The sequence below is a fragment of the Delphinus delphis genome, chromosome 1, assembly GCF_949987515.2.
Source record: "Delphinus delphis chromosome 1, mDelDel1.2, whole genome shotgun sequence".
Classification (NCBI taxonomy): Eukaryota; Metazoa; Chordata; class Mammalia; order Artiodactyla; family Delphinidae; genus Delphinus; species Delphinus delphis.
Genome location: NC_082683.1, coordinates 75,334,703 through 75,345,545, shown reverse-complemented (window position 1 = coordinate 75,345,545; position 10,843 = coordinate 75,334,703). Strand labels below are relative to the sequence as shown.

General features: G+C 40.2%; 1 pseudogene; it reads right to left on the bottom strand.

Annotated features, from left to right (window-relative positions):
* Positions 1-553: 553 nt before the first annotated feature.
* LOC132421371 (uncharacterized) lies at positions 554-10,554 on the bottom strand (annotated as a pseudogene).
* Positions 10,555-10,843: the final 289 nt, after the last annotated feature.

Below are 10,843 nucleotides of genomic sequence, written 5' to 3'. Positions count from 1 at the left end.
GCCTCTCACTGTTGTGGCCTCTCCCGTTGCGGAGCACAGGCTCCGGACGCGCAGGCCCAGCGGCCGTGGCTCATGGGCCCAGCCACTCCGCGGCATGTGGGATCTTCCCATACCGGGGCACGAACCTGTGTCCCCTGCATCGGCAGGCGGACTCTCAACTACTGCGTCACCAGGGAAGCCCAGGGTGTGATTTTTATAATCAGATTTGTCTAATTAATTGTATTAGGTTTTCTGTATCATATTCTTAGTTAATTTTTTTCCCTCTTGATCTGTCATGGCCTGAGAGAGGTGAATTAACGTTTCCTATTGTTAGTAGGTTTTTGTTTCTCCTTGTGTAACCTCTAATTACTTGGTACATCAATAATCATAAATGTTATATCTTTACTGTGAATTACCCTTGGTATTATAAAGTTATAGTTTCCTTCTTTGCTTCATTTAATGCTTTTTAACCTGAGTGTGCTACCTTCTGTGATATTAGATTGAAACCTTTGCTTTCTCTTTCCCTCCCCTCCCCTCCCATCTCCTTCTCTTCCTTTCTTCCTTTCTTTCTTTCTCAGAGCATATCAGCCTTCTGGAGAATTTTGCCAAACCCCAGCAATGTATCTTCACCTAGCTCATGCTATAACTGAGTTTTCAAAAGCTCATGCCACCATTCTATCAGGCCAGCTGCTTTAGGATGGTGGGGAACATGGTAAGAATAGTGAATGCCATAAACATGTTCCCATTGCCTCACTCTTGCTGTGAAGTGAGTTTCTTGATCAGAAGCAATACCATGTTCAGTACCATGCTGGTGGATAAGGCATTCTATAAATCCATGGAATGTAATTTTGGCAGAAGTATTGCATGCAGAAAAGGCAAGTCCATATCTAGAGTGAATATCTATTCCACTAAGAACAAATCATTGTCCCTTTCATAATGGATGTCATACAGTGTAATCAGCCTGCCATCAAATAGCTGGCTAATCACCCCAGTGAATGGTGTCATATTGGGTACTCAGTGTTAGTCTCTGCTGCTAGCAGATTGGACGCTCAGCAATGGCCATAGCCAGGTTGGCCTTGGTGAGTAGAAGTCTATGATGCTGAGCTGATGCATAACCTCCATTCCTGCCACCATAGGCACCTTGTTCATGAGCCCACTGGGCAATGACAGGGGTGGCCGGGGAAAGAGACTGACTGGTATCTATAAATTGGGTCATCTTATCCACTTGATTATTACAATTCTTCTCTGCTAAGGTCACCCTTTGATGAGTAGTCACATGGGACACAACTTCTTCATGGGGATTTTTGTTCATTCAGAGAGATATACCCACATACCTTTTTCATCAAATTTCCCCATCACAAATTTTCCAGTCATGTTCTTACCAAGTTCCTGACCAACCAGCCAGCCCATGAATCTGTGTACAGTTGCACATCTGGCCATTTCCCCTTCCAAGGAAAGTGAGCAACCAGGTGCACAGCCCAAAGTTCTGCTCACTGGGAGGATTTCTATTCACTGCTGTCCTTCAGGGATATCCCAGAAAGGGGCTGCGGTGCTGCCACTGTCCACTTTCTGGTGGTGCTTGCATACTGTGCAGAACCATCTGTCAGCCAGGCCTGGGTCTTCTCTCCCTCTGTCAGCTGATTCTAGGGAAGCACAGGTGCAGGCTGGGAGAGAGAAGGCTATGTAGCAGAAGGCCTGTTTTCTGTTTTCTTCATTTTGCTTTCTAAATGTGATTCTACTGAGATTAAGAAAGGTTTGGCATTTTGTTCTACTACTTTGTGATTATAGCGTCGTTTAATATTTTTAGTTCTTCATAAACTTAGACATTGTCTATTAGTTCTGTTTTATAAACAATGATAAAATTAAAAGCTTTCCTATTTCTCCTCTTTCCCTAGCTTATCTCCATCACCTGGCTTTAGAATTTACCTTTGTATTGTTAAATATTAATACAAATATTACATAGCATGTTCTTTAAATGATATCCTTTTACTACAGATACTACCCAAGGGAATCTATGTACTTTTCCTCCTACATTTTCCCCCTTTTTCTTGCAATTTTTGTTAATGGTATAATTTCTACTTTGTTAAGGCATACAGTATTTATGTTCTCTTATGTCACTCTAATCTCCACGCTTGTTTTAGTCTTAGTTCACATTTAAGTATATTAAAACTCATGGCCAGTCCTTTGTGTTTAGAAGTTTAGTCAAGAACGAATGGGAACAATATTCTCTAAATTCTTGCATGTTGTAATCTGTTGTCTGTAGCCTGTAAATTTAAAGCCCTATTTGATTTGATGTTAAATTCTCAGTTCTTGCTTTCTTTCCTTCAGTATTTTCTAGATTTTGTTACATTTTCTGGTGATGAATATTGCTCTGGAGAAATCCAAGATCACCCTGATTATTTCCTTCTTTATAACACACTTGATCTTTTTGCCTGATCACCAAAAGTGTTCTTTCTTTATCTTTGAAGACAGGTAAATATGCTAGATTATGTCTCCATGTTGACTGTTTTGGGTAAATTCACACAAAATGGTGAAAGCACAGTCTGTGGCCTTTCATTATATAGAGTTTACTTGAATTATGTTTTTAAATATTTGTTCTGTTCCATCATTTAGATTTTCTTAGGGATTCTAGTTATGTGTGTGTTGGATCTCCTATACCTGTCATCTGTAGCTCTCATTTTCTCTCAGTCCTTTTTAGTTCTTCCTTTATTTTTATTTTACTGCATTTGCTGTTCTAATTTTATCTCCTATACCCCTTTTATATTTTCCATAATATGTTGCCCCTGATCTTTCTTTAGTCTTATTCTAATTTCTGTGGTGGTTTTAGTTTATTCCTCTACTTCTCCCCTCCATTCTTACAGCTCATGGTTCATCTTCTCTTTCTCAATATTTCCTTCTTAAGATCTGTTTTGTGGCTTTCTCTTATAGAGGAGGTTGTTTTTATTAATTCATGGCAAACCTTTACATTCACAACTTTATATGCTCTGTGGCAGTATTGCTCTGGTGAATGGTTTTGTTAATAAATTTGCCACTTTATTCCTTGTTTTTATAGCATCTTTGTATTGATGCTGTGCTATTTATTAAATTTTCCTTATTGAATGTATTGAATTTTGATTCATACAAAGATACATTCTTCAGGAATGTATTGAATTTTCCTATATCAGCTCTTTGCAAAACTTTTCTAAGGTGGGAAGAGGCCAGGACAATCTTCCACATTGGTGGTTTTAACAAAGACTCTCCACTTATTAGCTGACACTAAGCTTCTGTGAATATAGCTTATCTGTATGGTTTTTAGCTACCCCTGATTCCTCTCTTTCTCTGAATGAACCAGCTTCAAGGGGGCTTCTTTTGATATTCGTCTCATCTCCATTCTTGCACCTTGTGGGTTCAGGCAAGGGATATAGCTTCTGCCCCTTAGAATGTGTCTCTGAACTTCAGGAAGTGTTTTTGTTTGTTTGTGAATTTCTGATATTTGCCACTGCTGTGCCCTCTGTCTCCTGCTGTGCTCTCTGTCTCCTCCCATGGGGCTTCTGTGCAAAGTCAGTTGCTTTTGACAAAATTTACAAATATTTTGGAGTCTGAGCTGGTTCCATCAAATATAGGTTTGAATTTTTGTTTCCTATACTTCCCGCTGCCTTTGGATGTGTTACAGGAATAAAGGGGGACTACTGAGTGTATGCAACCCTGTTCCTATAGGATCTCAGTGTTCCTTTTGTTAGTTGCTCAGGAATCTAATGATTCTGACATTGATTGGATATTTTATATATAAACCTACTTTCCTGCCATGTATTGAGTCATTTATGGATGAGTTTATGAGAATAATTTGTAGGCATCCAGTTATATGCGCTTTAAGCAAAATTAAGTAAAAACATCAGGAAATTATAAACACAGTGAAATAAGACTGAGCTCATGAATCCAGTGTTTTCAAAAGAAAGATGAACTAAAACATTTTTCTGGCAATAATTCTTTTCATTTGGTCTTTCATGTTCTCTTTCCAGAATGCAAAAAAAAAAAAAAAAAAAAAGCAACCAAGAAATCAAGAAACAGCTATACAGTATCATCAAATCCATGTTAAATCCACATATGGTTTGGAAGTATTTGAGACCTATAAGCAAAGGCAGATGCTGAACATTTTTTTCTTTAGTTGACAGTATCAGCATTATTAACTGTTGGATGATGCTAGAAGTACTCTTAGCTCTACCCACTGGAATATACCCTTGTACCTTAACCCAATACCCCAGAATTGACATTCACTTTTACTTTCAGATCCCAAGACCTAGCCTACAGTCCACACTGGTCTTGACAAGAGGAGTGGGCTTCTGAAGCCCATTCCAATCCAAATCTTGTTCCTTGGTATCCCTGCAGCTGGTCTGGCTACCAGTGGTGTGAGCCAAAGGTCTCCAGATGTTTGCTGAGTCCCATAGTGGCCCTAATTTTTGTAGCTGTTCTGACATTTGGGCCACTTCAAGAGGAAGTTCTGGGTGTATTTCTATATGCTTATTGCTACATTTTTGTAGACATCACTTTACCTTTCTTAGCTCTTAAAATTTTAATAGTAATGCTTTCCTTGCTAGTTTCACAAATTCCATTTTATGTGGATGTGAGGGTTAAATGAGCAATGCATGTGAAAGTACTTTGTAAGCTGTAAAATACTAAACAAACAGGAATAGCATTATCTAATTTTGTTTGGCAGCAGGTAGAAGCGGGGAGGTAGCACAAAACCACTTGTCCTATAGTCTCAGTGATGGAAACCAGTGGAAGAGAGCACATGATAAGCTTCTAAAAATTGTGTTTAATTTTCTTTATTCAGTTACATGCTTCCAAGTGCTAAATGTCCAAGTCTCTCTTAATTATGCGTCAGAACTGGCAGTGTAGCTTGACATTTGATCTACACACCTGGCCTGGAGAGAATATCAATCCCAACTATATTCTTAGACTTGCTTTCCTGAATGACTTTTTATCAACACATTGGCACCAGCTGTGGCTGCAGAAACATTCAAAGCAGCCATATTGAAATGCTTTAAACTCTAGTGAATAGTTTTTATTGGACCTAACAAAACTATTGCCAAATGCAACGTATGATAGCAAGACAATTTTGAACACATTTTTAAACACAATGTGTGTAAAAGATTTTTTTTTAATCTTGCAAATTATGATAGTTTGATCAGTGTGTCATTGGAATCTTGATTCTGATTTTCAGAGCCAAATGGATTATAGTTCAAATAGGCCTAACACATGAGTGAAATTTTTCTTTGGCACCAGACTTGGGCTACACTGATTTGGCTTTGAACATCCACTAAGTTGCTGAGAAAATGCGCTCTAGTAGACAACCCTCTGTACCCTGTTAAGGGTACTCTGCACCCTGTTTTAGAAACAGGGTTGACTTTCCCAAACTAGGGCACAAGCATTGGATTGGACTTGCAAATAGAAGCCGGGAGTCCTGTAGAATCCTAGATTTTTAAGATTATCCTCAGATCATTTATGGGGTGCAGTGAGAGTGGACCAGTAAGTCTTTAGTTTTCAAGATGTGCAAGGCTTTGGACTGCTAGCCCCCAGAAATCCCCTTGAACCACATACGACGGTAACAAAGACAATTCAGATTGAGTATTCAGTCATTCATTTTCTAGAATTAAAATTACTGATAAGGATATTTTGGTAACACTGCATTTACTACTATGAGTCAGGCAGTGTACTAACTACTTGGCATATGCTATCTTATATAACAACCCTGTGAAGTAAGTGTAATTATCCCACTTCACGGATCACAGAGACACACAAAGCTTAAGCGACTGGTAAGGTCTATCTACAGAGCTTGTTTTCTTAATCATGATGTTCCTCAGTTCTTTCATCTAAGCATGACATCTATTGTATTAGTTTAGGCTTTGTAATATTGTGGCATGGCAGAAATTCATCACTTTTCTTTCAAAAATTTAAGAATTATAAAGCTTTGAGTAAATACATGTGGACATTTGGAGAACAAATGCTGACTTTCAGACTTTGTGTTGGTATTTTACTTGAAGAATTCTTCTGAGATACATATATATGTATAACATTCTCTTCTGAGATATATATATATATATAACATTAGGCCAGAGGTTGAATTCTCCTAATTCCCAGTGGGTGACAGCATTTCACAAACATCCATTTGACACACAAACATGCTGAACTCAGAAGCATATCTAAGACGAAAAATGTGGACAAAGAATCACCCTAAATTTGTGCTGACCCAAGGCAGTTGTTTATTGTCATCTCATCTAACCAAACACATTCCTCCTAGAAATGCAATCAGTTCTTTAGGTGAAAAGAATTTCAGAATCCTGTATTTGCACACCAGCAGCCTCTCAAGGATAGAAATCTCAATTTGCTCTCAACTCATGCAGTGGTGGTTCAGTCTCTGGATGAGCTTAGCCACTTCCCATCTTGGTATATTGAGGGTAACTTGAGTTTGAAAACTAATGTCAGTTTTACCGATTTTATATTTGACAGGGGGCGCATGAGGTAGTTCTGTTTTATTAAGTTTTTAATCTTATAGAGTTGATATGTTCCTGCATATAATCTGATTAACTTGAAATAAGATTTCCCATAAGTAATATTTAATTTTATTTGATTTACTGTGTATTTTCAGTTCAGTGTTGACATCTGTTGAAGGTCACTAGTCCCATGGATATATACAGACATATAGTCTTGCCTAAAGCTGAGCATATATGAAAGTCAGGCAGCAGCTTAATGAACTATGGTGCATGCTGCCAGATGAATTCTTTCCTAAAGCAGATTTGAGAGGGCAGTTCTGTGTTCTGTTACCACGTACATGTTAAATATAAGGCTCGTATGACCTATATCCAGATGTGGAGATCACAAGGTCTCACTAATGATTAAAGTATAACTGCATTTCAATGGATGTTTTCTATTCTTTTTGTCATCAGTAATAATTTTGGTTCTCCATTTGATAGGCAGGTCATCTTACCCCCATAACTGACTTTGGAAATGTAAGGGATTCTGCCATTTAAAAAAATAGGACGGAAGACCTGAACTCCTATACATTTAAAAAGTTACAGTGTTTTTAAGTCTTAAGCAAAACATACACTATTGGCAATACGCAATGACTATGTATACCAAAAGCAATACAGACACACCTTGTTTTATCATGCTTTGCTTTATTGCTCTATTCAGATAGTGCATTTTTTACAAATTAAAGTTTTGTATCAATCCTGTGTCAAGTGTCATTTTTCCAATAGCGTTTGCTCACTTTGTGTCTGTGTCACATTTTGGTGACACAGTGTTTCGAAAATTTTTATATAAAATCATTGTTATGTATGTTATGGTGATCTGTGATCAGTGATCTTTGATGTTACTAATTGTCATTGTTTTGGGTTTCTGTGAGCCAGTGCACTCATAGAAGATGGTGAACTTAATCATGTGTTTTATCTGCTTCACCAATGGGTCATTTCTTTGTCTCCCTCCCTCTTCTCGGGCCTCCCTATTCCCTGAGATATAGCAGTATTGAAAATTAGACCAATTAATAGCCCTACAGTGACCTTTAAGTGTTCATGTGAAAGGAAGAGCCACACATTTCTCACTTTAAATCAAAAGCCAAAAATGATTAAGCTTAGTGAGGAAGGCATGTCAAAAGCTGAGATGGGCTGAAAGCTAGGCCTCTTGCACCAAACAGTTAGCCAAGTTGTGAATGCAAAGGAAATGTTCTTGAATGAAATAAAAAGTGCTACTGCAGTGAACACACAAATGATAAGAGAGTGAAAAAACCTTACTGCTGATATGGAAAAAGTTTTAGTGGTCTGCATAGAAGATCAAACCAGCTATGGTATTCCCTTAAGCCAGAGCCTCATCCAAAGCCAGGCCCTAACTCTGTTTAATTCCATGAAGGCTGACACAGGTGTGGAAGCTGCAGAAGAAAGTTGGAAGCTAGCAGAGGTTGGTTCATGAGGTTTAAGGAAAATAGCCATCTCCATAACATAAAAGTGCAAAGTGAAGCAGCGAGTGCTGATGCAGAAGCTACGGCGAGTTATCCGTAAGACCTAGCTCAGATAATTCATTAATATGGCCTCATTAAACAACAGATTTTCAATGTAGATGAAGCAGCCTTATATTGGAAGAAGATACCATCTAAGACTCATAGCTAGATAGGACAAGTCAATGCCTGACTTTGAGAAGTCAAAGTTTCAAACTACAGGCTGACTCTCTTGTTAGGGGCTAGTGTAGCTGGTGACTTTGAGTTGAAGGCAGTGGTCATTTACCATTCTGAAAATCATAGGGTCCTTAAGAAGTAGGCTGAATTGGGCTTCCCTGGTGGCGCAGTGGTTAGGAATCCGCCTGCCAATGCAGGGGACGTGGGTTTGAGGCCTGGTTCGGGAAGATCCCACATGCCATGGAGCAACTAAGCCCGTGAGCCACAGCTACTGAGCCTGCACTCTAGAGCTCGCATGCCTAGAACCCGTGCTCCGCAGCAAGAGAAGACACCGCAATGAGAAGCCCACGCACCGCAACGAAGAGTAGCCCCCTGCTCACCACAACTAGAGAAAGCCCACCTGCAGCAATGAAGACCCAATGCAGCCAAAAATAAATAATTAAAAAAAAAAAAAAAGAAATAGGCTAAATCTACTCTGCCCGTGCTCTATAAATGTAACAACAGACCCTGGATGACACCAAATCCGATTACGACATGGTTTACTGAATATTTTAAGCCCACTGTTGTAGGAATTCTCTGGTGGTCCAGTGGTTAGGACTCAGCGCTTTCATTGCTAGGGCCTGGATTCAATCCCTAGTCAGGGAACTAAGATCCCGCAAGCCGCGCAGCGTGGCCAAAAACAAACAACAGCCAAAAAGGCCACTGTTGAGACCTACTGCTCAGAAAAAAAGATTCCTTTCAAAATATTACTGCTCATTGACAATGCACCTCATCACCCAAGAGCTCTGATGCAGATGTACAATGAGATTAATGTTGTTTTCATGCCTGCTAACACAACATCCATTCTGCAGCCCATAGATCAAGGAGTGATTTCAACTTGGATGTCTTATTATTGAAGAAATACATTTCGTAAGGCTTTGGCTACTGTAGATAGTGATTCCTCTTGGGCAGAGTAAATTGAAAATCTTCTGGAAGGGATTCACCATTCTAGATGCCGTCAAGAACATTTGTTATTCATAGGAAGAGGTCAAAATATCACTGTGAACAGGAGTTTGGAAGAAGTTAATTCCAGTCCTCGTGGATGAGATTTTGAGGGGTTCAAGACTTCAGGAGAGGAAGTAACTGCAGATGTGGTGGAAATAGCAAGAGAATTAGAAGTGGAGCCTGAAGATGGGACTGAATTGCTGCAGTCTCATGATAAAACTAACAGATGAGGAGTTGCTTTTTTTGTTTTTTTTGCGGTACGCGGGCCTCTCACTGCTGTGGCCTCTCCCGTTGTGGAGCACAGGCTCTGGACACGCAGGCTCAGTGGCCATGGCCCATGGGCCCGGCTGCTCCGCGGCACGTGGGATCCTCCCAGACCGGGGCACAAACCCGTGTCCCTGGCATAGGCAGGCGGATCTCCAACCACTGCGCCACCAGGGAAGCCCAGGAGTTGCTTTTTATGGATGAGCAAAGAAAGTGGTTTCTTGAGATGGCATCTTCTTCCTGGTGAAGATACTGTGAAGATTGTTGAAATGACAACAAAAGATTTAGAATATTATATAAACTGAGTTGATTAAGCAGCAGCAGGGTTTGAGAGGTTTGACTCCAATTTTGAAAGAAGTTCTGTGGGTAAAATGCTATCAGCATTGCATGCTACAGAGACATCGTTCATGAAAGGAAGAGTCAATCGATGTGGCAGACTTCATTGTTGTCTTATTTTAAGAAATTGCCATAGACACCCCCGCCTTCAGCAACCAACCACCCTGATCAGGCAGCTGCCATCAACATCGAGGCACGACCCTCCACTGGCAAAAAGATGATGACTCACTAAAGGCACTGACGATAGCGTTTTTTAGCAATAAATTATTTTTAAAATTAAGGTATGTACATTGTTTTTTAAAGATATAATGCTATTGCACACTTAATACACTACAGTATAGTGTAAACATAAATTTTATATGCACTGGGAAACCAGAAAATTCCTGTGGCTTGCTTTATTGTGGTGGTCAGGAACCAAATCCACAATATCTTTGAGGTACATGAAATCAGGATTTTTGTTGTTGCTGGTGTTAAAAGAGTTACCCCAGGGGCTCCCCTGGTGGCGCAGTGGTTGAGAGAGTCCACCTGCCGATGCAGGGGACACGGGTTCGTGCCCCGGTTCGGGAAGATCCCACATGCCGCGGAGCGGCTGGGCCCGTGAGCCATGGCTGCTGAGCCTGCGCGTCCGGAGCCTGTGCTCCGCAACGGGAGAGGCCACAACGGTGAGAGGCCCGCGTACTGCAAAAAAAAAAAAAAAAAAAAAAAAGACTTACCCCAATAAATTATTAATTTCTGCAACTTTTCCTTCACCTCATCGCCTTCTCAGACGTTTGGGAAATTAGCAAGTGGAGCCCGTTAAGTAGGAGGCTGGCTACTTCCTGGAACTCTTTGGCATTGTAAAACGTCATGGTGCCAAGTACTGACACCTGTTGAGATGATCCTGTCAACATAGCGTTCCATCTGCGCAAGACAAGGTTGAGTTAAAAGTACAGAAGCCCCATAGACCAGGCTTCTGCCCCTAGCATGTTTCACAGAATTCCAGCTCAGGTCAAGAGATGTTACTGGGAAGAACCTTTCTGACCCTCAGTAACTGTAGGAAGTGTTAGCGGAAAAGAGCTTGGTCTCTGTTGGCTGATTTAGAGCAAATAAATTAAACTCTAAGCCTCAGTTTCCTCTTCCAAAAATAGGGTAGATGAT